This window comes from Gorilla gorilla, chromosome 7, assembly GCF_029281585.2.
Source record: "Gorilla gorilla gorilla isolate KB3781 chromosome 7, NHGRI_mGorGor1-v2.1_pri, whole genome shotgun sequence".
Taxonomy (NCBI): domain Eukaryota; kingdom Metazoa; phylum Chordata; class Mammalia; order Primates; family Hominidae; genus Gorilla; species Gorilla gorilla.
In genome coordinates this window covers 140,658,501-140,684,739 of record NC_073231.2, presented here as the reverse complement: position 1 = coordinate 140,684,739, position 26,239 = coordinate 140,658,501, and the positions used below count along the sequence as shown (strand labels likewise).

The following is a 26,239-nucleotide window of genomic DNA, read 5'->3' as shown; positions in this document are numbered from 1 at the left end:
TATATTTACAAAAATTCCTCTTGAGGAATGCAGTATATAGATAAGTTCATTCCTATATTTTTCAAAGGAGATGCTACCGTCATGAGGTCTTTTTACATCATCTCCCTGAACTGTCTCACCCTATTTCCACTCGATTTTCCACCTATTACAAGAACTGTCATGTGTTAAGACTTCAACCCAATAAGTATTTACGAATCCCCTCCATGTCCCAAGCTCTTTGCTGAGTGCTTGGGGATGGAAAAGATAAACAAGGATACCAAAAGGAAAAAAACAAAATTACTGCTTTCAAAGAGCTAACAGTCAAATGAGGAACAACATGTTAGTATTCATTTCTAACAAAAGCAAGCTGTGATAAATGTTTAATTATGGTTATAACTCCACTTATTAAGTGTCTGCCATGTGCCAGGCACCTTACTAAGTACTGTACATACCTTATGACATTCCATTCTTATGACCACACTGTTGAGTAGCTGTCATCTATCTGCATTCCACAGGTAAGAAAACAGACTTGGAGCCACCTACTCATCTACCCAGTCTCAGCTAGTTAGCAGCAGAGCCATGATTGGCTGTTGGGTCTGCTTAATTCCAAACAGGTCCTGAGCACCCCCAGCTGAGTACGGACTACATCAGGATCCAGGAAAACCAGGTTCATGATGGAGCCTCACTGCACATTTCTCCATACTGGAATACAGACGTGAAGATAAGAAACAAGATTCCTGCCCTTAAGGAGCTCATGTCTAGGAGGGAAACTCAAACAACAATTTTAGGGAGTGTTAATCACTTTTTAAATCAAAGAATTGGTATCATAGAAAATTGGGGAAAGCATAAGAAATCGTATCTGGGGAAATTTTTGAAGTCAAGATCGGCAGAAATGGATGAAAGAAATAAGGTGAGGGATCTAGAAACTGGGAGGTAGTTGTAGCTAACAATGCTAACACCTCTCACCTGCAGCCTTCTCCAGAGGATGGCCCTTGGACAAATTGGAGTCATCTCACCTGGAGATCACTTTGGTGCAAAGACAAAAGACACCCCACCCCTCAACCTATAATAAATACATTACTGAGTCTTATCAAGGTAAAGTAACTTGTCCAAGGTCATGCAATCAATAGGTGGTGCACCTGGAATTCAAACTCCCAAGCTGGGCCAGCACTCCTGGGACACGTTTGTTCCTCGGCCTGCCTTGTCCCATCGCATTTGATAAAGCCACACTTGAGAGGGAGTGACATCATCTAAGCCATGGTAGTATTTCTGGAGCCCATGGAAATGCCTGAATCCTGCCCCATCAATTACCCTCCCTGAGTAAAGAAGTCCTAAAAGATAGATCTACAAGAAACAGTGGTCATATAGGAAACAAACAAACAAAAAACCTTTTCATTATTAGCTAAGCCAGCAACTGGCACCTGAATTCAATCTTCCCTGGTACAGGTGAATTAAAACACACAGATTAGACCAGAGGCTAAGTGTAGCCTCTCTTGCCCCCACCCCCCGCCCCGGCCAAAAAAATCCAATTTTGACTCTTCTCACTCTCTCCTCCATATTTAAGGTGCAAAAATGTGGGCTGGCACTATGTTAGAAGCAGCTTCATTAATACTGCTCCCCTAAATGGAAATGATAAAATTTGTGAATGAGGTTGCCTGCCAGCCTTTTCTATCTGGCACAGTTGTGCTGTCCAATACAGGAGCTATTAGCTACATGAAGTTATTTAGATTTAGGCTTAAATTAATTAGAATTAGACACAGTTGAAAATTCAAGTCTTCAGTCACATTAGCCACATTTCAAGTACTCAAAAGCTGCACACAACTAGTGGCTTCCATAGCAGACAGTGCAGATGTAGGCAATTTCCACCATTGCAGCAAGAGGACACAAGAGAGAGAAACAGAGTGGGGAGGAGAGTCTCAGACCCTCTGTCTCAGAGGGGCAGGCAAAGCTCAGTTTACCCAACCAGCTCTAGTTGCAAAAGGGAAGTGTGAAGAGGGACATGAGAACCAGTCTCTACCCTTCAACACACAATGAACCCACCCAGTGGCACTCATGAGTGTAGCCTAATCTGTACTTCAGGCTCCAACCAATAAATGCACATTTGCCCTCAAGGAGGAACAGAGGTAGGGCAGGCAGCAAAGGATCTGGTACTACTTTCAAGGTGTATATGATACTCCTATTAACCAAAAAATCAAATTTAAGATAAAGGAATGATCTGCAGCCTGGAGTAAGTTCATTTGCCATCCAGAATAAATACGAAATTCTGGAGAAGACTAAACGGATTGACCCCATTAGGGTTAGGTGCCCAGCTTTGGATTAGTCACGATGGTGGGGTTTTAAGAACCTGGCATCCAAGCATGTGGCTGTGTGATTGAATCATGACTACTACTTACGTACTTCCCTCTACAACAGACAGACAAAAAAGCAGGGACTGCTACACTGAGGCCTTATCCCTCACTTCCCTCCTTATGTTTGTAAGTCAGCCCTGGCTGGTTTGTCTCTGGCCTTTGAAATTTTTGAGGACAAACATTCTGTTTCCTTCCTTCACTGTGCCCAGCATGACACCTAACTCATAGCCCTTCATGCTTCTCAATAAATGTTTAACTGCATGGCAGGAGATGGTATTTACTGAGCCTACCTTAGGCCAGGGACAATGCTATGTGCTCCTGATATGGTTTTGATGTGTCCCCACCTGAATCTCATCTTGAATTGAGACTCCCATAATTCTCATGTGTTGTGTGAGGGACCCGGTGGATGATAATCGAATCATGGGTGTGGTTTCCCCCATACTGTTTTTGTGGTAGTAAATAAGTCTCATGAGATCAGATATTTTTATAACGGGTTTCCCCTTTAGCTTGGCTGTCATCCTCTCTTGTGTGCTACCATATAAGATGTGCCTTTCACCTGCCACAATTGTGAGGCCTCCCCAGCCACGAGGAACTGTGAGTCCATTAAACCTCTTTTTCTTTATAAGTTACCCAGCCTGGGGTATATCTTTATCAGCATCGTGAAAATGGACTAATACAGCTCAATACACACTGACTAATTTAATCATTACAGCAATCTTATGGGGTGGATTTTATTCACCCTCTTTTCCAGATGAAGAAACAATCTTATCCAGGTAAAATAACTTGCTCAAGGGCACATAACGAGTAAGTGATGAACTTGGAATTCAGACTCGCATCTATATGACTTCTCATGATGCTAAATATTTAAAAATGGACGAATGAATATTACCACAATTGATTTGATTAAATATCAAAAACTACTCACAAAATAATTGTTTAAAATTTTATTCAACTGGGCAAAATGACTCACACCTGTAACCCATAATTTTGGGAGTCTGAGGTGGGATGATTGCTTGAGCCCAGGAGTTCAACACCAGCCTGGGCAACATGTGACACCCCATCTCTACAAAAACAAATTTTTTTAATTAGTCAGCCCGGGTGGCACACACCTGTAGTCCCAGCTACTTGTGAGGCTGAGGTGGGAGGATCGCTTGAGCCTGGGAAGTGGAGGCTGCAGTGAGCCATGACTGTACCACTACACTCCAACCTGGGTGACAGAGCAAGACCCTGTCTAAAAAAAAAAAAAATGTGCTATCAAAAAGTGGATAAATATGAGGCTACGTTCAGAATAACTTTTGAGTACTGCAATTGATGTCTGTTTTCTGTGAAGACAAAGCCATAGTCATACAATATTTAAGAAGCAAAAGTGTGGGCTGGTACTACATTAAATACAGTTTAATTAATAATGATGTTCTAAATGGAAATAATACAAGTACGAATAAAGCTGCCCACCAGCCTGTTCTATTTGGCGCAGCCAGACTATTCTTAGGCTCTTACCTGTTTTCATTATGTAGTTGACCTCGGAATGTGAATGATTTATGGTATAATTGATACATAATTGGCATCCAGGGTTCCCTTGCAGTTTATATTTCTTTGCTGGAAACAGTAGCTAAAGAATAAAAGCTATCTCTAACTTCTTCAAATTCTTTATTTCCTAACTGAAACCTTAGCTCCTACAATACTCTTTGACATGTAGCCTATATTTTAGTCTGCTCACTAGTCCTAAGAGAGGCCTTGCACAGTCCTTCTTCTACACCTTTCCTCCTGCTATGAGTCCTCACCTAGGACTCATTTAGCCCTATACTTTCTTCAAGACTCAATTAAACTCACACAAAGATGAATGTCAATAGGTTCAAATATTCCTCTCCTACCACTGCCCTAGGAAATATTTAATATTTAACATAGAAAGTGCCAAGCGCTGCAAAATGTGAGCTCTAGTTTCATTTTGGACTTTGTATCAGTCAGCTTTTGCTGTGTAACAAATAAGAACAAAAATTTTGGTGTCATCTACATGACAGCTGGAGTTCATCTGATCCAGCTGATTTAGATAAATAAGGCATGTTATTCTCACGGCAAAAAAAAAAAAAACAAGGGCACGAGAGCAAGCCTAACAATACTAGCATATTTGAATCTTCCACTCATATCACCTCTGTGAACATTCTACTGGCCAAAACTAATCACGAGGCCAAGGCCAAAGTTAGGGAGTATAGAAAGTACTTTCCTGACACAGGGTAGGGGGAGGAGAATGCATAATTACTGAACAATAATCTAATCTTTACAGACACTAACATATATTTTAAATGTCCCTTCTTTTGCCACAGCAGTCTAGAGAATGCAAATTAAATGAGAGGAGAATACCATCCAAAGCACTTAGATCTCAGAGAAACACAGCAGAGCTGCTGCACACACAGCCTTTCACTGGGTAATAAGTAAAGTAGATGAAACACTTGGAGAGCAAGTTGAAAGGCAGCAAAGGCTTCTCAGCAATAATGTGTTATTAGTGGGGACTTAGAGGGAACCCCAAGCTGGTGGTGCCATACACAGATGATGGGAGCATAAACTGATGAAAATATTTTATAGCAGAAGTTGACAATACGTATCACAATTTGTAAATGTACATGCCCTTTGATCCAGCAATCCCACTGCTAAGAATATGCTCTATGGATAAAATCAAGTAAGTATACACACATTATACTCATTTGTTTGCTGTAGCAAAATAATTTGAAAATAAAAATAAGTAAAAGCAGAAAAGAAAAATTGAGTATCCATCTCTAAAGCTCTGGTTAAATGAATGATGGTATGTTCATGCAACATATTATAGTCATTAAAAATAAGTCTATACATGCTAATTTGTTCATTCAAAAAAATATGTACTGTGTGCTCACAATATACCAAGTCCTGTTCTTGGCACTGATAATGTAACAGAAAATTAGATATTCAGGATCTTTTCTCAAGGAGAGAGAGTAGTGGGAGATGATTAATAAGTCAATACATAAATGTGATAATCTCAGGAAGTGATAGAGCAAAAATATAACAGGATGGTATGCAAAAGCGAGCCTAGGAGAGAGATCACCTTGAATGGGGGTCTGTGGAAGACCTCTATGAGGAAGAGATGTTTGTACTGACTCCTGCATATTAAGAAAGGAAGGCCAATCCCTCCTCAAAGGGCATGAAGACATAGGGGAAGAACATTCTAGAAAGAGGAAACAGCAAAGGCCCTGAGGTGAAAATGAGCTTGTTTGATTCAAGGGAAGGACAAAAAGTTAGTGTGGTTGGAGCAGTGAGTGGGAAAAACAGTGGTAAAATGTGAAGTAGGAAAAAAACTACGAGATCTAGGTCTCTGTTCCACCGCCTACATTTTTGTCTTCGGTTTCTTCATCTGTAAAATGGAGTTACTAATCATTGACAGCTTTTATCTCCGGGATGTCCACAAGAAGTTCTGTGCAACAGGCAGGGCAGGCATTATCATTCCCACTTTACAGATGAGGAAACCAAGATTCCAAAAGTTTTGTAACTGCCCCCAGTCACATATTTTGTAGTCAGCAGAATCAAGACTCAAATCCAGATTCCTGATGGCTATCACAGCACTCCTTTTGCTGCAGCACAATCTATCCCACCTTGTTTGTGTATTTCAACTCACAAAAGCCCTAAATTCGGCTGTGAATCTTTACCATCTCCAATTCTTTTTTTTTTTTTTTCTTCAAGACAGTATCTCACTCTGTTGCCCAGGCCAGAGTGCAACGGCCCCATTAGAGCTCCCTGTAGCCTCGACCTCCCAGGCTCAAGCAATACTCCCACCTCAGTCCCCAAGTAGCTGGGACTACAGGCACATGCCACCATGCCTGGCTAACTGTGTGTGTGTGTGTGTGTGTGTGTGTGTGTGTGTGTGTGTGTGTGTGTGTGTGTGTGTGTAGAGATGAGGTTTCACTGTTACCCAGGCTGGTCTCTAACTCCTGAGCTCAAGTGATCCACCTGCCTCAGCCTCCCAAAGGGGTGGGGTTACAGGCATGAGCCACCATGCCTGGCCTCCAATTCTTAGTAAGAAGGATTTAACCCCAGTGTTGTGGATAAACTGAGTTTTCCCATCTGCAGCTTAGAGTCGCCCATGGGTTTTATTTCCAATATAACTTGTTGCTTATATATTTATCTCTCCTACCAAAATATGAAAAGGCAACATGCTGAAACTGTCCATGGTGTAGGACACAGATGGACAGAGAAGACACAGGGTTGAATGTACACAGAGGGACACCAACAGTGCCTGCACTATACATCCAAGATCAAACAGCTTCTAAATTGTGGGACTAGGATTTGAACTGCTATCCATCCAAGTCAAAAGTGTGTGCTTTTTTCAATCCTTGGGATAAAGGACCATGTGAAGTACCTGATGCACGGAACTAGCTTGATTAACTTTAGCTGCAATTGTGGTATTGCACACTGTGTTCATAGAAGGGTCTCTCCCTGGCCAGCAGTCATCCAGTATGATGGCAACGAATCCAACTAAAGGATCCATGGGATTAAAAAGGTCAGATTGTGTGGATTTCAGATGATTCTCATGCTATCAATCCTCCCATCATAATTTGCACAAAAGCCTGGCAGTCTCGCTCCATTTCTCAGAGCAGAATCTGCTGGGGATCGGGAGATTAATCAGACTTCATTAATTCTGCAAAATAAACCATGACATGTTTACCCGTGCACTTAGAGGCATTATCATAAATCACCAAAATTAAATCTCACCTGTCTAAGTAGAGGAGCAGCCTGCAACAGAAGGTCACAGCATCAATGGCTTCTTGATGGCTTCATTTCTTTCTGGGGCCTTCCTGTGACCAGCAGGACCAGCTGCACTGTGCTCCAGTTTGGTCATTAACAGAATCATGAACATTATTAGCCCAGTGGTTTTGAAGTGACTCTAGTGTGTGTGTTTATTTTTGCATAAAGACTAAGCTACATTCAGAGGAGATTAGAATTTTAAGAGGCAATTATTTGTTTTTTCATGCCATAGCTTCTTAAGTTAAAGCCTGTGTATGGCTTAGAGATCTCTAGAACAAACATGAGGCCCAGAAGGGGCTAGTATTTTGTCCAAGGCCACATAAGTCATTCATGGCAGGTCTGGGACTAGAACTAGGGACTTCTAATTCTCAGTCTGGGGCTCTTCCCATTCCAATGCATCTGCATAGGGACTTGGGGTAAATAAGAACATATTCAGAAATATTTACTCCCTCCTGGAGGACTGTACTGCCTAGCTTTTGTCTTGGCCATGTGACTTCCTTCAGTCAAGGGAATGGAAGCAGACCCACTACAAGCAGCAGTGAGATGTGCTTCTCTGCTTTTGGCATGAGAAGGCTCTACCCTGGTAGGCCCACAAGTCTGAGGAAGATGGAGAACCATGGAGCAGACTCAGACCCAGCTGTGGCTTGGAGGAGTCCAGTCCAGCCCAGCCTAGAGCAGCTGGTCTCCAGTTGACTCATAGACATGGTAGTAAAATAAGTGTCTAGGTCTCAGAGTTTTGTGGTTATGCAACAGTAGTTGGTTGATTCAAGGCTCATCCTGCAAACACATGTGGGATTCCTGTGATGTAGAATGACGCATTAGAAGCCTGGGCTTTGGCAGGGTTGAGTTTAAATCTTGGTTGGGGCATTTAGTTACCGAGAGATCTCAGGAAAGTCACTGAAGCTCTCTGAGACTCAATTTCTTGAACACAGAAATGAAAGAAATAATACTTACCTGTAGAGGGGTGATCAGAATTTGAAATTCAGAATTTTATTGTGATTTCCTAGCCCATTGCAGGTTTTAGATTGCAAACCTCTGGCTGGAGAGTTGGGAAAGGTTTGCTGTAACATTAAAAATCAGTAATGTCAGAAGTGCATTCTCTTCTGCCTTGACCATAAAACCTTGATTTTTAGCTGGGCATATGACACCCCAAATAAAAACTATATTTTCCAGATTTCTTTGCAGCTAGTGTGATTTGTGAGGAAGTTTTAGCTAAGAAGATATAAGTGGAGTGTCACATACAACTTCTGAGATATGTCCTTAAAAAGAGAGAAGACATCCTTTCCCCCTTCCTCTTTCTTACTGGTTTGAATGTGGACATGATGGCTGTAGCTCAAGCAAACATTCTGAAACATGAGTAGGAAACCAAATGCCATTTAAGGCAGGAAGGAGAGGGGGAAAATCCTAGGTTCTGAAACCTTGGTACTAGGCTGGACTACCTGCCTATGGACTTCAACATAAGAGGAAAAAAAAATCCTATTATACTAACTTGACTGAGCCCCTACTATTTGTGGCAGCCCTATTCAGCATCACTTGGGAGCTTATTAGAAATGCAAAGTCCCCCCTCCAGACCCACTGAATCAGAATCTCAGGTGAGGGGCCCACAAATCTGTGCTTTAACAAGCTCTCCAGGTGATTCTTATGGTCACCGGAGTTTGAGGAGCATTGATTTAGAGTTTTCCAGCACATACACCTCACCTGCTAACTGATAGAGCCGTCCTTAATTGCAGGTTTTGTCAAGAACTTGGTGAAGGTTTAAAAGGCAGATGAAATAAAGCCAGGAAGGATGGCAAAGCCAATAACTGACAGTGTCAAGATGGAAAATGATTCTGACAGGGTGGAACACTGGACCAAAGCCAAGCAGATGAAATTTAATGGGGATATATATAAAAATCAAATAAAAAGGTTCTTTTTTATTGAAGGAAATATAAAATGTTCCATTCTTTGACTTCTTAAATTAAAAAGAGAAAATGTAAAATTACATATTTTAAAATACAACAAGTAAAGCTATAAATCAATCCCAATTATGGCTAGTTAAAGGAATGAGAGGAGGAAGATCAGGAAAGGAAAAGTGAGAAAAACCCAAAGTAATAAAGAGACACAGAGTCAATGACAGAAAGGAAGAGGACTGGGAATCCACTTTCAAATCAATCTGTGGATCCTGAGATGATCTTCACACCTAGAGGGAACCATAATTACAAGTCAGATTTTATTGAGACTTACCATGGGCCAGGCACTACATTATGTGTGTTACGCACATTTATCCTGTGAGGAACTCTATTATTATCATTGTTTTTCAGATGCAGAAACTGAAGCCGCCAGAGGTTGAGTATGTTCCCCAAGGCCACACAGCTAGCACAAGTGGAAGCAGGATATGAACCCCGTGGCCAGATTTCAGGGCTGTGACCTGCAGCTGCCCTGGTATTTTCTACTGTCTGATGCTGCTTCATGAAGCATGCTTCACGCTTGATACTGATCAGTTTCACAGAAACTGGTTTTCATAAGAATAAGGAAATCGATTGCCTCACATAACATTAATTCCAGAGGTAAGAGGCATCCAGGTGCAGTATAATTATCAGTTCAAAGATGTTATCATAGACATGAGTTCTTTCCATTCCTGTGCTCTGCTGTCCTCAGCACCTGGCTTCATCCTAAGACTGGGTCCCCTCATAGTGCCAAGACAGCAGCTAAAAAATCCGTGGTCTTAAAGCTTTGTGCTCCATGTTCATGTCAGCAAGGGTGAGAAATCTTTACCTGAAGCATGTAAAATACTGAAGTATATATCCTTTAATTTAGTCTTATTGTATCGATTTAGGCAAATGACCATGCTTAAACAATAGGAGACATTAAGAAGAATGCTACGAGCTGATTGGGATAGATGACTCAGGACTTAATGCTGCAGTCAGGGATGGGGTCACCTACCGGGGCTCTCTGGTACCCAGAACAGATGGGCTCTGTTATTAGTTATAGTGATTCTCTCTCTTTTTTTCTCCAAAACAAATCAAGTTTCCTCACTTGTTTGAATCCTACAAAATTATCAAACAGTGAGAAAAATCATAAAATATTCATTAGAAAGCATTTTGGATATAAAACAATAAACCCCTCTTTACAACTCTTCAACAGCCTTACCACACCTTCAGAAGCATCATAAGGGAAGATACTTTGGGGCAGTAAACCTTGTGCTTTGCTTTGACAAATAAAATTCTAACCTGTAAAAGGGGCCACCCTGTAGAGGTGGCAGATACTGGAGGAGAGAGGCAGCCAGCATTTGCTGAAAGTCTATTTGCCAGGAATAATGCTACATTCTTGATTATTTTAATTATTACAAGAAGGTACTATTGATGCAGGATTTTTTGGGTGTCACTTCACCAGTTGGTGACCTCTGCAGCCAGCGATGCCCCTGCCCAGTGCCACGCTTGGCTCTGGGCTCACCGCAAGAGGTACTCCACCACTTGACCTGGCAGCTGTGTTTGGCCTGCACTCCACCCTGTGGGTGGGCCGGGCATGTCTTGACCTGCTCCCACCTTCGGCACCAGCATCTGGACGAAGGGAACATGGTGGCAACCGAAAAACTCGGATGCCAGCTACCCCAAAGCCCCTAAGGGGGTATTACAGCATGTTAACAGTTCTTTCAGTCCTGTCCCAACAAACTGGGGCATGTGGCACCCAGCAGCTCCCTCTCCCATTGCTTGGTGAGCAGGAGGGGAGTGCTACAGGGTTACAGCTCTGTTCACATTCAACATTTGGTGGGTCCTGAGTTCTTGTCCCACACCCAGGAAGAATGAGGTTATGCTAACAGCTGTTGGGTGAGCAAGATGAAGAGTTTTATTGAGTGATGAAACAGCTGTCAGCAGAGAGGGGGACCTGAGTTGGCCTCCCCCTACCCAAAGTTGGGGAGTCTCACCCACCTGAAGGCAGGAGGTCCTCCAAGTGTGGTTGAGTCTGGGGTTTTTATGAGCTCAGAATGGGGGAGTGCATGCTGATTGGTTTGTGAGTATGCAAAAAAAGGCTGAAAAAAGGCACCACTCAAGGATGGGCATGACAGTGCAAATAACAAATTAGGGAAGGGTACGTATATGTAAAATAGGTGAAGGGTGGGGATCAACCAGAGGAAAGCACACCAAATAGGAAGAGAGGATCTCAATCCAGTCCGTGGATTTATCTGAGACTTGTAGCTTGGCTTTCAGGCTTTAAATTCTCTTTGGCTTGAAGGTCCAGTTTCACCAGGGACCTGCCCCTATTTTCCTAGGCATTTGACTGCCTCCTGCCACTATCACTATTATCCCCATTTTATAAGATGAGGGAACAAAGCCTCAGAATTGCTTGCAATTTTCTCATTGTCATTCAGATGGCAAAGTGGCAGAGCTGGACTTCAAACTCGAGTCTATCTGACTCTATGATCCAAGTTCTATCCACCACATCATATTGGCTCCATCCCAGATCCTTTCTGTTTGCTGAAATTATAAGTATTGAACTTTTAAACTGTGAAATCTTGGCTACTTCTCATGTGCTGTCTGACCTATGTTAGTTACAAGAGCTACTCTCAGATTATAATAGATTTTATTTTTTAAAGTCTATTTATTGAACACTTACTATGCGCAAAGAAATGCTTTATGTATATAATCTCAATTTATCCTGCCAATAAACTCATGATGCAGTTTATTACAGAGAATGTTTTTAGTTACAGGTGATTAAATCAGAAATCAAACTAGTTAAAGTCAGAACCAAGAGAGGAAAGGGGAATTTATTTCTCAGAAAACTGGGAAAATGGGAAAAGCAGGGATGCAATAACTTCAAGCATGGCTGGATTTGGACTTCCAGTGGAATTATCAGGGATGTCTCCCTCTGATCTCTCTGCTCTGCTTGTCTTAATTTGGCTCCATTTACATTGGGTCTGGGGACTCCTAGACATCTATCAGGATTGTGTCTTTCTTGGTTTTCCTTGGCTTCATTCTCCATATAAGGTCTAACTATGTAGTAGACAAGATGGCTGCCAGAAATCTCAGCATCTCCTCTGCATAGCTGAGCATCCCCAGAACAAGAGTCTAAGCCAGTTTTCAGTATTCTTTGAAGTTTGAAAATGCTGAAATCCTAGGTTGTCGTTGTTGTTGTTGTTGTTGTTGTTGTAATATAGTCTACTGGTTTTTAAAATAATTTATGTCTTTAAATCAACTACTCAATTTACATTAAAATGTGCAGATTACAAATCTGGACAGGTCAGTGAGTCATCATAGGCAACCACATTGTATATTATCAAGCTTCCATGGCTTACTCTAGTTCGAAGACTCTCCAAAGAAGGACAACATGGCTGTGACAGCATTGAAATTGAGATGTGTCTCTTTACATCAGCATTTTCAAATATCCATGATGAAAAACCTCTGAGAAATGTTCCTAAAAACAAAACATAGAGATTGAAATTTTTAAAAAATTGATGTCTGCCCCTTCTGTTAAAAAAAAGTTTCCAGCTTCATCCATGTCCCTACAAAGGACATGAACTCATCATTTTTTATGGCTGCATAGTATTCCATGGTGTATATGTGCCACATTTTCTTAATCTAGTCTATCATTGTTGGACATTTGGCTTGGTTCCAAGTCTTTGCTATTTTAACCATCATTCTCAGCAAACTATAGCAAGGACAAAAAACCACACACCTCATGTTCTCACTCATAGGTGGGAATTGAGCAATGAGAACACTTGGACACAGGAAGGGGAACATCACACACCAGGGCCTGTTGTGGGGTGGGGGGAGGGGGGGAGGGATAGCATTAGGAGATATACCTAATGTTAAATGACGAGTTAATGGGTGCAGCACACCAACGTGGCACATGTATACATATGTAACTAACCTGCACATTGTGCACATGTACCCTAAAACTTCAAGTATAATAAAAAAAAATGTTGTTCAGAAAAAGACCCTCAAAGTTTTCAAACAGGAAATGAAACTGTTTTAAAGTTGAAAATGTCAGGGTTAACTATCTGTAGTCAGCTTATGCCTCTCATTGCCCTTGCCCCAGTCCCTCAGTGGGTACCGCAAGAAGTAGCTGTCTTTGCTATGTGAATTTTCCCCCAACAAGTATACTCATGATTCACAGTTGTCTGAAACCCACCCTGATTTGTAGAATTCACCTGAAATATTTTTTATCTGGAATATATCTGCCACCCCATTTTTCTAGTTTTTTTTTCCTTCATATTCCCAAATCTCTAAAGATTCTAGAGAACATTTGCTGAGTAGGTTGCATATACCAGGTGCTGTCCCAGGTCCTGGGAATACAGATGTCTTCATCTGTTTTGTGTTGCTACCTAAGCAATTCAATTCTGTTGAATACCTAAGACGGGGTAATTTACAAGGAATAAAAAGAGGTTTATGGAGCTTACAGTCATGTAGGCTTGGAAGTACAAGATCCAGCAGCCCATCTGGTGAGGACTTGGTGCTGTCTTGACTCCCGGTGGAAAGCAGAAGGAAGGGGAAGCAGAAGCGTACAAAGACACCAAACACGAGAGGCAGCCTCACTTTATAACAACCAGCTTTCACGAGAACTAATTCATTCCCAAGAGACCTAATCCAGTCTCTCCAGAGAAGGACACTAATCATCTTAATGACCTAATTAAAGTTTGGATAAAGGCCCCACCTCCCAACACCCATTACATTGGCAGTTAAATTCCAACATGTGTTCTGCATGGAAACTCATGCAAAGGAAAAAAAAAATAACACATCCAAACTACAGCAACAGATGAGGACAAAATACAGGCATGTCCTGCAGTGGAGGGGAAGACAGGCAGTCTAGTGAGTAGCTCTAACTACCTGTATCATAGAACCTGCAGGATATTATGGGAGCAAATAGGAGGGCAGTTTCCAGATCGCTCCCCCAACGCTGGGGCTCATTCTACTTTTCCTCAGTAGTAAATGCAGCATCCTGGAGCTGCTATCACTCACAGGACACCACCTCAAGCTGGAGATGTTGTACCTCTGTGTGACAGGGTATTAGGTACCAAGTGGATCTTGTTGTTTCCTCTTTGGGCCCTCAGCAGAGAACCCAGGTCCTTAGTACCCCATACTCTGAGTTCAGAGAACAGGCAGAGAAAGGCCTGGTTGCTTCCCTTCCTGCCTTTGCCCCCTGCCCTCCCACTCTCACAAGCCTGACTGAGCAGACTCATTTCAGCAAAACCAGCACCCCCACCCTCAAAGACAAAATAAGAGGAGTGTAGGGAGGGAGTAAATCATTACTTCTAGCTGGAGCTGTGTGAGGGGGTGGTGGGCACTACCCAGTGGATTTCTTCTCCAAAATCAAGGAAAGAACTTGTAAGGTTTGGGGATGCTTTGTCACCCCTCCTGCACTTCTCCACACACGTTCTCCACTGACCTGGAGACTGGTCATCAGTGGTCATCTTTTGGGGGTTGGAGAATGAGGTGAGGAGATGGCACAGTGAGGTGGTGAGGAGGACGATGACCAGGTCAGGACTGCCCCCAAGTTGCAATTCTCAAGACCTACAGGAAGGGGATCCCCAAGGGATTTTGAGCCCTGGAGTTGAAGAGCTTGGGAAAGCAAGTATTTTTGGAGCAATGGCATCCCTAGGGACCCATACAGCAGAAGGGGAAGGAAGACCATACAAGGCCCACAGAGGAATACACACGGTGCCTCCTGCTGGGGGACCCCAGAGTCTGCTCCTGGTAAGGGAGGCACCCCAACCCTCACGAAGCTCAGTGGACAGGAATAGCAGTCATGGCCACCCAAGGGGAGGACAGCAACTATACCATGGACATCCACGTGAGGGAGCATCTGTCTTGCTTTCTTTCCTCCTCTGGGGGAGTAGAGACAAGTACAGACTGGGCCCCCTCTGCCACTTGAACTTCCTATGCCACGAGTTCCACCTGTCCTGACAGGAATGGAGAGGGCCAAAATATTAAAATAGACAGAGGAACTAGAGGCAACTGTTCCTTTGACCAGAAACAACAGGAAAGTTATGGAATTGAAACCAAAGTTGCTATGGAGAACAAGAGTAGTAGCAACTATTGGAAAAACAAAACCATGTTATGTTTATACCCCCAACTAGTTAATACTCCTCACTAAACCAGGGAAAGTATTTTGTTGCCTTTGCTAAATTTAAAATAGGCTCTTACAAGAGTTACTGATGAAAAGCACTTAGAACCATACTTGGAACATAATAAGACCTCCAAAAATATGAGCAAATATAGGAAGTACTAGCAGTAGTAATAGTAGCAGGGTATTTTCATCATATAACTGGTGTCCTAGTCAGTTCAGTCTATCATAATAAAATACCATTAATTGGGCAGCTAGTGAACAGTAATTTATTTGTCACTAGTTTGGAGGCTGGTAAGTCCGAGATCAAGGTGCTGACAGATTCCATGCCTGGTGAGGACCTGTTTCCTGATTCTTACATGGCTTCTTCTCACCATGTCCTCACATGGTGAAACAGGCAAGCTAGCTCTCTTTGGGGCTTCTCTTATGAGGGGTTTGTGCCAATCACCTTCTAACAGCCTTACCTTCAAACACCATCACATCAGTGATTAGGTTTCAACATATAAATTTTGAAGAACACAAACATTCAGGCCGCAGCAACTGGATAGAATTTTCAAAACATATATAAAGGATTTCCATAACCTCTCTTTCATGTGATCTACAAAAGAACCCAGCAGAATAAGTAAAGAGGGTGTTATTATCCCCACTTCAAGATGACGGAACTGAGACTCCTTGAGAGTATGAGTTTTTTCCAAAAAATCTCATACATATGAACCTAGAATCGAAGCCTTCTGACTCCTATGTTTTTTTTCCATGACCAGCTTTGTAAATCACAGAGAGAAGAAGGAGAATGAGATGAAGGAGAATGAAAAGGAAAGATTGGAGAGGGAAGGATGAAGAAAGAGAGCTATTCATTTCATTGACTATGCACCATGAGCCCCGAGTATCCTGGGATTTTCAGATACTCTTTTTTTCTTTTTTTTTTTTTTTGAGGCTAAGATTACATACATCTCCATGTATACATAGAAACTTGTTGTATTAGTCAGCTTGGGCTGAGTTATGTTGCAATAATATCCCCCAAATCTTCAGGGCTTACAACAATAACGGCTTCTCTCTGGCTTGTGCTCATGCCCTTTGAAGATCAGCTGCAGCCCTGCTCCATGTTCTCTTTATGCTAGAATCAAGACCAAAGGAACAACCTTGAGCTGTGGCACACGAGAATCGTGGTAGAGGCACACGAGAAATGTCAGAATCAGAGGATGGCACTTAAAGTTTTTATCTGGAAGCAGCAATTATCATTTTCACTCACATAAAATGGACCAAATCCAGAAACATGGCTAATAAGCCTGATGTCAATGGAGCAGGAAGAATACCTTCTCACAGGGAGGGCCACCAGGCAGGCCCTAAGAAAAGAAGAGAAACAAAGTTTTGGATAAATAGTGCAATCTACCAGAATTCTGCATCATGAGTCTCCACTTTCCTCTATTGGTAAGCAAAATACATCTATTTTTCCCATAAGGATGCCAGATTAAATACAGGATGCCCAGCTAAATTTAAATTCCAGATCAACAATGGGTAATTTTTTAGGTTAAGTATGCCCAAAATATTTTTTTTTCTTTTTTTTATTATTATTATATTTTAAGTTTTAGGGTACATGTGCACAATGTGCAGGTTAGTTACATATGTATACATGTGCCATGCTGGTGTGCTGCACCCATTAACTCATCATTTAGCATTAGGTAGATCTCCTAATGCTATCCCTCCCCCATCCCCCCACCCCACAACAGTCCCCAGAGTGTGATGTTCCCCTTCCTGTGTCCACGTGTCCTCATTGTTCAATTCCCATCTATGAGTGGAAAATATTGCACAGTAAGATATACTAAAATTTTTTCATTGTTTATCTGAAATTCCATTGTAACTACGAATCCTATATTTTAATTTACAAAATCTGGCAACCCTACTCAAGAAAAATAACCTAAAGATTCCATTCGGTTACAGCATCAGGCTTGAATTCCATGAGCTCATGGAGTTCTCTACACCAGGCCCAGATGTTCATTCTCTTGAGAGCAAAACCTATGGATCAAAAAGACAAGTTATCTGCCCCTCATATGCCCAATGTATCATGGTGAAACAGGATACCTAAAACAAACACTCCCATTCAGAAAGTGAGAGGAGAAGAGGAACGCAGAAGTCACCTGTCCATGGCAATTCTGAAAGTCCCTTGGGCAGAAGTTGCAGACTACCTTCCACCGAGACTGGAAACATTCTTTGATTAGGACTTAATTCTGGACCTAAAACAATAACACTCGATCTATTGTTCTGCATGGTGCTTGGCACTGTCCTCCGGGAGGTTTTTCCTTTTCAATTGTTCTCCTAAAGCATTTTTTGTAAAGGACAATATGTCCTCTTTGGAAGCTGGCCAGGCTTCTCTGTCTTCTTCCCACAGAAAGTTGGAAATCCAAAGGTCATTTCAAGTCTCAAACAGTTATAATCTATTTTAGTATGAGCCGGTGACTCTTTTGGCAATATAACTTTCTCACATTCTTATCTATTTGATTCCAAACAGCCTCATGTGCCAATGGCCACATCCATAATTCTTTCCTAGTTGCAACTTTCCCTCTAGACTTAATTGCAGGTAACTTAAATTTATCTGGCTCCAATGAAAGAACTACACTTAGAATCTCTTTTCCCTAAGTCATTTTGTCCAATTGGAAGGATTTAATTGGTGCCACTGTAATCAGTTGAGAGGTTTTAATAGAGGAACAATACCTTTGATTGGTCCTTGCCACAAGGCTCAATTTTAGTCAGTCTTTGTCACTTAAAGACATTTCCAGTTTTATCTTTTGTTGTTTGGAAATCAAAATCAATTACACCCTCTAGTCCTCTGAGTTCTGAAATTTCTGGACCCTTTCTACTCCCTTTGATCTCCCCGAGATGGACAATTCCTACCTGAGCTCAACTTTCATATCATTTCACTACGTGCAGCCCACAGCAACTTAGGCATGAGAGTAACATTCCGTTTCACAACTTTGCCTAAAGCCATAAACTCATTTAGAGCATTATCTGTCTTCCTAGGGATTAAAGGTGACAGTTTTACCTAATACCTTGCCACTAGATAACACAGGTTGCCATTTTTCCATCCAACAATGTTATTTTTTGCTCCCCACTCCCAAGCCTCAGAATTCATGCGACATAATTTAGGTTTCCTGCTATGGCAGCAACTCAGTGATAAGTCTTAATTGCTGTATTAATTAGCTTAGCCTAAGTCATGATGGAGTAACAACAAACACATCCAAAAATCTTATAATAAGAAAGATTTATTCCTTGCATATGTCCATGTCCTTTACAGGTTGGCTGTCATTTTGTAACATGTCATCTTTTTTAGGACTTAGACTGAAGAAGCAGACATTATCTGGGACATGTTGGCTTGGGGCAAAGTAAAAAGTAAAAAAAAAAAAAAAAAAAAAGACACGTATTCCTCTACTTGGAAATGGCATATGTACTTCTGGCTACATTCCATTGACCAAGGCAAGACATGTGGTCAGGATGAACTTTTTTTCTTTTTTCCTTCTATGCACTTTATTATTTTTTTAAATTTTCCCGTAGGTTATTGGGGTACAGGTGGTGCTTGGTTACATGAGTCAGTTCTTTAGTGGTGATTTGTGAGATTTTGGTGCACCCATCACCCAAGCGGTATACACTGCACCATATTTGTAGTCTTTTATCCCTCGAAGATGGACTTCTGATGGGTGAAAAATATACTAGTCTCACAGGGAAGAGTAGTGGGGAGTAGACCCACAGTGAAGGACAGCAGATACTTTTGAGCAAATAATAGAATCTACCCAGTAATGTGCTGATAAATATTTAACAACTGCCTCTCTGGAGGAACAGAAGCCCTGATTTGTACATCTGTCAATTTCCATGGTATAAATACTCTCACCGTGGCCAATTTCAAGTCACCAGTGTCATGTCATCAAATGTAAAATTAGAAAGAGACATGTACAATTAGCTCTTGTGAGCCACTATGAGCATGCTACAGCATACCACTGAATCAACCTCAGTTTAAATCAATTATTTGCTAAACATAAGTTGACTTAGGCCTGTTCCACAATATGAAGAACCCCTGCAGTCTTGCTGTGGATTATAACAAGGGAGGAGACTATTATGTGACTCAGCATAAACCTGCCTTAAACCTAAACTGAGGATTTGCAGTAGGGATGAGGACTAGACGACTCAAAATTAAGTCTTCATATTATTTGCTATTTCAGCATTAATTGGAAAATTCAAGGGGACAGTAAGAATGTGAGATTGAAATAAAAATAGTATTTTGCCTCTATAAATAAGATTCAGCCCCAGGCTCCTCTTCTGCAGAAATTCTTATTAAGGACTTGGCTCTCCTCCAAGAAAAATAAGGTAGAAATCATTCAAAACCCTTTACTTCCAAATTATTCCTGATAGGAGCTGCTTGATGAGTATAGCTCTCTAGTTTTGTATGTTTACAATTTTCTAATAAAAGGCTTGTTTAAAATATCCCTGAGCTAGGAAGTAGCTCTTACATACTTAAGTCTTAAGCCATTTTTTTTCAAAGACTATTCCTTTTTTTTTTTGAGACTGAATCTCTCTGTAGCACAGGCTGGAGGGCAGTGGTGTAAACACAGCTCACTGCAGCCTCCACCTCCCAGGCCCAAGTGATCGTCCTGCCTCAGCCTCCCATGTAGTGGGAACTACAGGCACCCACGACCATGCCCACTAGTTTTTGTATTTTTTTGTAGAGACAGGGTTTTGCATTTTGCCCAGGCTGGTCTCAAATTCCTGGGCTTAAGCAATCCTCCCGCCTTGGCCTCCCAAAGTGCTGGGATTACAGGCGTGAGCTACCATGCCTAGCCCATGTATTCTTTAAGTACACTGAAATCATCTCTGTGGGTGGTAACACTGGGCAAGTTGCTTATGTGTACTGAATTTGCTTCTCCAGCGATAGGACGGGATAATAACATCTACCTTACAAAGCGATTACGAAGCTTAAATATCTGGCATACATAAAGTATCTAGCAAAGCACTTGCACATGGTGGTCACTCAATAAATAGTTATTAGCATTCACTAATGAGGATACTGATTAGAATTATCATGATTATTACTGAGCCATGAAACTAGAGGTTTTAAGTTACTATTTAAAATAGTGCAAGACTTTATTCAATAGCCTCAGAGCATTTGGCAGGAATAATTTGGCTGTTGATTTTGAGTGCATCTGACAGGAATGACTTTTGCAGCTCCCCTGGATGCATGGATGTTATTGTAATTTAACAAAACTCACCTCTCTAGTTGCTAGTGCATTTTGTCTGTTGGCCTCAAGCTTGGCTCAAATTGTCAGGCCAATGGAAAGACTGAATGCTTTGCCTCCAGGCAAAATTGTGGCCTGCAGAGGGTGGACCCTGCATTGCATCTCAGCGAGAACGGAAAGCTCACTCAACATGCTGCAGTCTTTCATACTGATTTTGACATAAAACATCAGGCGGAAATTCCACTTCTGACTCTGCAGTAATTGTGGAGGAGCCAGAGGGCCATCCAAACACAGATGTCTGGCATGACGCTGCACACCTCATGAGGTCACAGGACAGACATTGCAGAGAGATCGTGATGATCATGCATAAAGGAGAGCCCACCATCTTCAGGGCGCAACTCATTCATTCTTCCTCCTTCATTGTTCCTGAGTTACTGTGAATAGTCAAGATTATTGTTTCAGACTTTTTCCAACGTCTTGACTTACAACGGCGAGAAAGATGTTGATGTGGGTAATGATAATAGTAAAAATGGTGAAAGTTTTTCCAGAGTTTCAAATGATGGAACTCTGCATCCTACTATTCTGTAGCATGTGTGAGTACGTGTGTGTGTGTGTGTATGTGAGTACATGAGTGTGTGTGTGATTCTACATATGTATGTGTGTATTGATTCCTCCTGAATAGCCCCCCCACCCTTTTTTTTTTTAACTAAGTATGTCAGCTTCTGGAACTGCACATAACAGTTTTCCAGCAGTGACACTCATGCATAGCACAGCCATCAAAGACCTGGAAGCCATGTAATACAGCTGACCTTTGAACTAGGGGAACAACCCCTGTATGCGCAGTCAAAACTCCCAAGCATAACTTTTGAATCCCCAAAAACATAACCACTAATAGCCTACTGTTAACCAGAAGCCTTACTGATAACATAAACAGTCGATTAACCCATATTTTGTTTGTTATATGTATTATATACTGTGTTCTTATAATAAAGTAAGCTAGAGAAAATAACGTTAATAAAAAAATCGTAAGGAAGAGAAAATATATTTCCTCTTCATTAAGTAGAAGTGGATCATCATAAAGCTCTCCATCCTCATCATCTTCATGTTGAGTAGGATGAGGAAGAGGAGAAAGAGGAGAGGTTGGTTGTACTGTCAGCAATGGCAGAGGCAGAAGAAAATCCAAGTATAGCAGCTCAACGAAGTTCAAACCGGGTGGTTCAAGGGTCAACTGTAAAGACTACTAGAGGCAGAGGCTCACTTAATTGCGTGTTCAGAAATTAAGAGTTTAACATTATTAGAATATGCAAAGGCATACAGACTGACATAATGGACTCTATATCACTTTATATCATTTATATATAATGGACTCAGAAGCAGGAGGGTGGGAGGGGGGAGCCAGGGATAAAAACACTACACATTAGGTACAATGTACACTACTTGGGTGATGGGAGCACTGAAATCTCAGAATTCATCACTATACAACTCATCCATGTAGCCAAAAACGACTTGTATCCTAAAAGCTATTGAAAAAAAAGAATTTAAAATTGTTAGTATGAGCAGCTCCACAAATTTGGGGTGCAAATATGGTCATATTATTTACTTTTCCAATTAATTCATTGAGTAAAGCTTGCTGCTATAACAACAACAAACAAACAAATTTTCAGTTATTTCTCGCTCATATAACCATCTAAATTAGATGTTTCTGGTTGGAGGGCAGCTTTCCTCTACAGAAGGATCCAGGGCTCAAAGCATAATTGTACTCTCTTAAGTGGGGTCTTGCACCCACTCTACTAAGGTAGCTTTCCCTAGGGCTCCCAGGAGACTCCTAACGAAGCCAACTTAACTTTCTGTTACCTCTTCTGATAACGCCAGGAGGAAAAAAATTATGTAAAAGCTTTATATTCACTGAGGCATCCTACTATATTGAATTGTCTGAAATGAAATAACATTTCATCTCCAGATTTTAATAGATGATTGTCTATGAAATAAAGAGGATTTAGAGCCCAGGCACGGTGGGTCATGCCTGTAATACCAGCACTTTGGGAGGCTGAGGCAGGCAAATCACTTGAGGTCAAGAGTTCGAGACCAGCATGGCCAACATGGTGAAACCCCATCTCTACTAAAAATACAAAATTAACCAGACATGGTGGCAGGCGCCTGTAATCCCAGCTACTCAGGAGGCTGAGGTAGGAGAAGTGCTTGAACCCTGGAGGTGGAGGTGGCAGTGAGCTGAGATCGTGCCACTACACTCCAGCCTGGGCGACAGAGCCAGACTCCATCTCTAAAAAAGAGGATATAGAGGACATCTTCATATTATAAAATGGCATAAACTGAAGAAAACATAAACATAAGCTGATATTTTAAAGAAATCAGTTAATGGTGTTTCTAAGATTTGTAGTTGGTGCTCAATACATTTATAGAACCAGGCTTTTGAATCATGCCTGAAACTTAGCAGCTCAATTGTCATTTTTTAGAATAAATGAATGGTAATGACATCAGTCTAATAAGCATTTTGAAACATGCGCAAATCTTTAGATATAAAATTTGTACATAAATAAGTTTTTGAGATGACAATAGGTAGATATCCCATAAATGTTTATTTCTATTATCGAAGATATCATCAGGATAATTTAGATTGCCAAAGTAGACAGAGACAGGCCATGTACATGTCACTCAGGACTGCTACATATGTTCATAGAGGTTGAGCACTGCACAGTCCCAGAGGATGCCATTCACAGACTCCCATGCAAATAGCTTCCCTGGGTTTGTGCAGTGCATACTGTGCATGCAGCTGCCTAATTTGAATACATCAGTCCTAACAGGCCGTAAGGGTAGTGCAGCTGATTCACCTTGTTCATCACCAGGACTGATTGAGCTGTTCTGGCTGAGTACTGCATTCTCACTTCATGTCCCCACTGCTTCCTCGTTTACCACCTCCTCCCACAAGCTTACGTTCTTGGAAAGATATTGGCCTTCCCTGATAGAAGCACCCTTCTGTCAAGGGTGTGCTTATAACCTCACCTGAGCCCATGCACACTCCAGAGGACTCTCAGTAATCCTGGAGCAGGAGAGCCCCTAAAATGGGAACTGAATGTTCTTTCTCTCTTAGTAATAAGGTACTTAAACACACACACACGGTGGCATTTTTTTTAACCCAACTTTTTGAGGATTGCCTATTAAATACCAAGAGACATCTTAGCTCTCTGTTATTCACAATGTCACTAATTCAAAGATGTTCTCATTGTTTAGCCTCCAAAAAAGCCTCAGATTGGTCCTTCAGACCCCAAAGGCCAATTTTAAACATCTTATCCTTATATGTTCAATATTTATATTCTAAAACATAAAATGTAAGTTCTAAGTCTCTCTATAGAGTCTGGGGTGTGTTGGAAGTTGGGATAGATGGGCCTAAGATGAGGCAAAAAGACCAGTTAGGAAGGAGGTTTTGGTAAGAGTCCAGGTGAGAGATACAAAGGCTCACCCTAAGGTAGTGACCAAGGGCATGGAGGACAGTTAATCGCTCTCACTACCATTTAAGAGGAAGACTTTATGGGACTTGAAGACTGACAAATAAAGATAAGGATAAACTGCAAATAACTTCAAGAACATGCTACTGGGCATTTGCTCGTGCCATAGTATGACGAGGGATAAAAGGACTAGGTATGGTGAGGACTTGCACATGGAGAGAGTAAAACTGCATATCAAGAGGGGAACAATACTGGATGCAAGCATACCACCAGGCTTTCCATTTTTGTGCCAAATTAGACAAAGGGACAAATAGTACAAGTTCAAAGTAAGCAAACGCTGTTTGATTTCAAAATTCCTCTTTGAGCAACATCACTTACCTACCTTGGAGTAATCTGTCTCTCATTCTTAACAACATGTGGAAAGCTCTCATCCTAGATCCACAGTGGCAGCTGTTGAAAACATTACAACTTCTTCCTCACTGCATTTCCTACTTCTGCTTAATGTCTTATGCTACTGCCAAAGCCTTCTTTCATTGCACGAGTGTGACCATGTAATTTCTGGTGCATTTTAGAGTAGTCCAAGATTTATTGGAAATTCTTAACTTCCCAGAAAATTCCTGGTTTTGAGATATAAATATAAAAATAAAGTATGCCCCTAATAATTTTATAAGATAGGCAGGGAGCTCACTCAGCCATTCAACAGCTAGTTGTTGAGTGGTGTTGTTACTGAGGAACAGGCTGGAAATTCGATGTGGAACTAGACAGGGTTCCTGCCATTCAAGAGTTTTACAATCTGAAGGGAAAGGAAAATAAATCAAGCCTTAAAGGATTGGGTAATAAGTGATATATTGATCCATATGAACAGCCAACTCATACATGAATGTTAGAGAAACTTTTTGTAGGTGATAATATGCATAAATAGTAGAACACAAAACTAGAAACAGTGTTTAAAGCAAGGTAGCTGCCAAATGCTGTAGAAGAGATACTAATGTATTCCAAAGAAGTAGACCACCAAGATTTTTTGGAAGACACTACATTTAACTCGGGAGGGTCAAGTGAATAATTCCTGGGACATGGGAAACTTCACGGCTTATTTAAGATACTGGGTGACATCCTTTACCAAGATCAAGTATACGTTTGGGGCTACAAGACAGGGAGATAGACACATACTTTTTTAAAAAGTTAACAGCATAGCTGAAATTACATAGTACTACAACATTCAAGAAATACTGCCTGGCAGTAAGTGATTAAGAGCTAAATTAGACGAATGGGCTGGAAGTCTAAGTGTGTCTGAATCCCAAGGTGCCTGCCTGCACAGCCCTGAGGTCACAGGCTCCTTGCCTGCTAGGAAAACCTTACGACTTGATGGATGCTGGGTAAATGCTGGTTAATTGAGTTAATCTTTCTTCAGCTAGTTAGAGACGTGGAGGACCTGGAGCTCCTTGCTGTTTACACCTTAACCAAAATGTAGGGGCCCCAAGGGAATTGAGGAAAGCACCCCACCTTATTGCTCGTTCAGATGCAAATTCAGAAGCTGAACAACTGCCCTCCAAAAGTTGCACCAAGGCCCTTATGTCCAGCTCTAAACCTTTGCGGGGATGGGAGGGAGGTGGGGACTACCAAGTGATCCACATATCACAAGCGATGCTCTTTAAGGTGGTTTTTCTGAAATGTTTTGTTACCCCTGCTTAAGGGAAGGCTTCGTAGGACAAAGAGTATTGAACTTGAAGCCTGGGTCTCCACCACTACCTGACCTTGAGTGAGTCATTTAGTTTTTTAATCTCTTTGAGTCCCGTGTTCCCAGTTGTAAAATATGGAGGTTGTGGTAGCTAGGCATTTAGGATCTATAACGTGCCAGGTGAGGCGTTTTCCGCGTTATCTCTTTTGATCCTCACAACTACCTTAGTAGACTTCACTAATCCCATTTTACCCGAGACGTTCGGTTGAGAGCGCTTTGATGGCATGCCCAATATCACGCAGCGAGAGTGGCGGATCCGGATTCCACTTCAACGCTGCCTGACCCTAACACTACGCAGCCCCAGTTTGATCGCAGGTAACCTCCTCCGAGATTTCCCTCAACTGCCCGCTCGGTTCCTTCTCCGCCTCTCCTCGCTTCATTGGCATCCAAAGCGCCTCTTCGGGCACCGGACATGCTCAGTAACGCATGAAGACTTTTCGCTCTGCCTCGGGAAATTTTTCACGCCGCTCCGGGAGCCGAGCCCGCCCCGCCCACGGCTCCTCCTCACGGGATTGGTCAAATTCCGGGAGGCAGCGAGGGAAGGGAGGCAGGCGGAGGTCCAAATTACCTCCCAAACCCCAGCGCTCTGGGCGCGCGCGCCCCGAGAGTGCGTGCCTGCGTGCGTGCGTGTGAGTGAGCACGTGAGGGCCCCAGAACGTGCACAGTGGGCGGGGACAGGAAATG

The 26,239-nt window shown here is 41.9% G+C and overlaps 3 long non-coding RNA genes across 5 annotated transcripts in view; all 3 read right to left on the bottom strand.

The window, feature by feature from the left end:
• Positions 1-8,752, bottom strand: part of LOC109028000 (uncharacterized) — a 31,972-nt gene extending 23,220 nt beyond the window's left edge. Inside the window, exon 1 of the long non-coding RNA XR_002007055.3 lies at positions 7,062-8,752. This is a non-coding gene — a long non-coding RNA (uncharacterized lncRNA). The remainder of the gene's footprint in view (positions 1-7,061) is intronic.
• A 3,067-nt stretch (positions 8,753-11,819) lies between these two features.
• Positions 11,820-26,135, bottom strand: LOC129524187 (uncharacterized). 3 transcript variants are annotated; one of them, XR_010135053.1, is made up of 2 exons: positions 24,196-26,135; positions 11,820-12,485 (listed from the first exon to the last, which is right to left on the bottom strand). It is a non-coding gene; the product is annotated as an uncharacterized lncRNA (long non-coding RNA). The 3 variants fall into 3 exon arrangements; XR_010135052.1 differs by having other exon boundaries at positions 24,200-26,126; XR_008667902.2 differs by having other exon boundaries at positions 25,321-26,126.
• LOC109027961 (uncharacterized) lies at positions 15,962-20,626 on the bottom strand. The gene is made up of 3 exons (XR_002007008.3): positions 20,387-20,626; positions 16,384-16,477; positions 15,962-16,248 (listed from the first exon to the last, which is right to left on the bottom strand). It is a non-coding gene; the product is annotated as an uncharacterized lncRNA (long non-coding RNA).
• Positions 26,136-26,239: the final 104 nt, after the last annotated feature.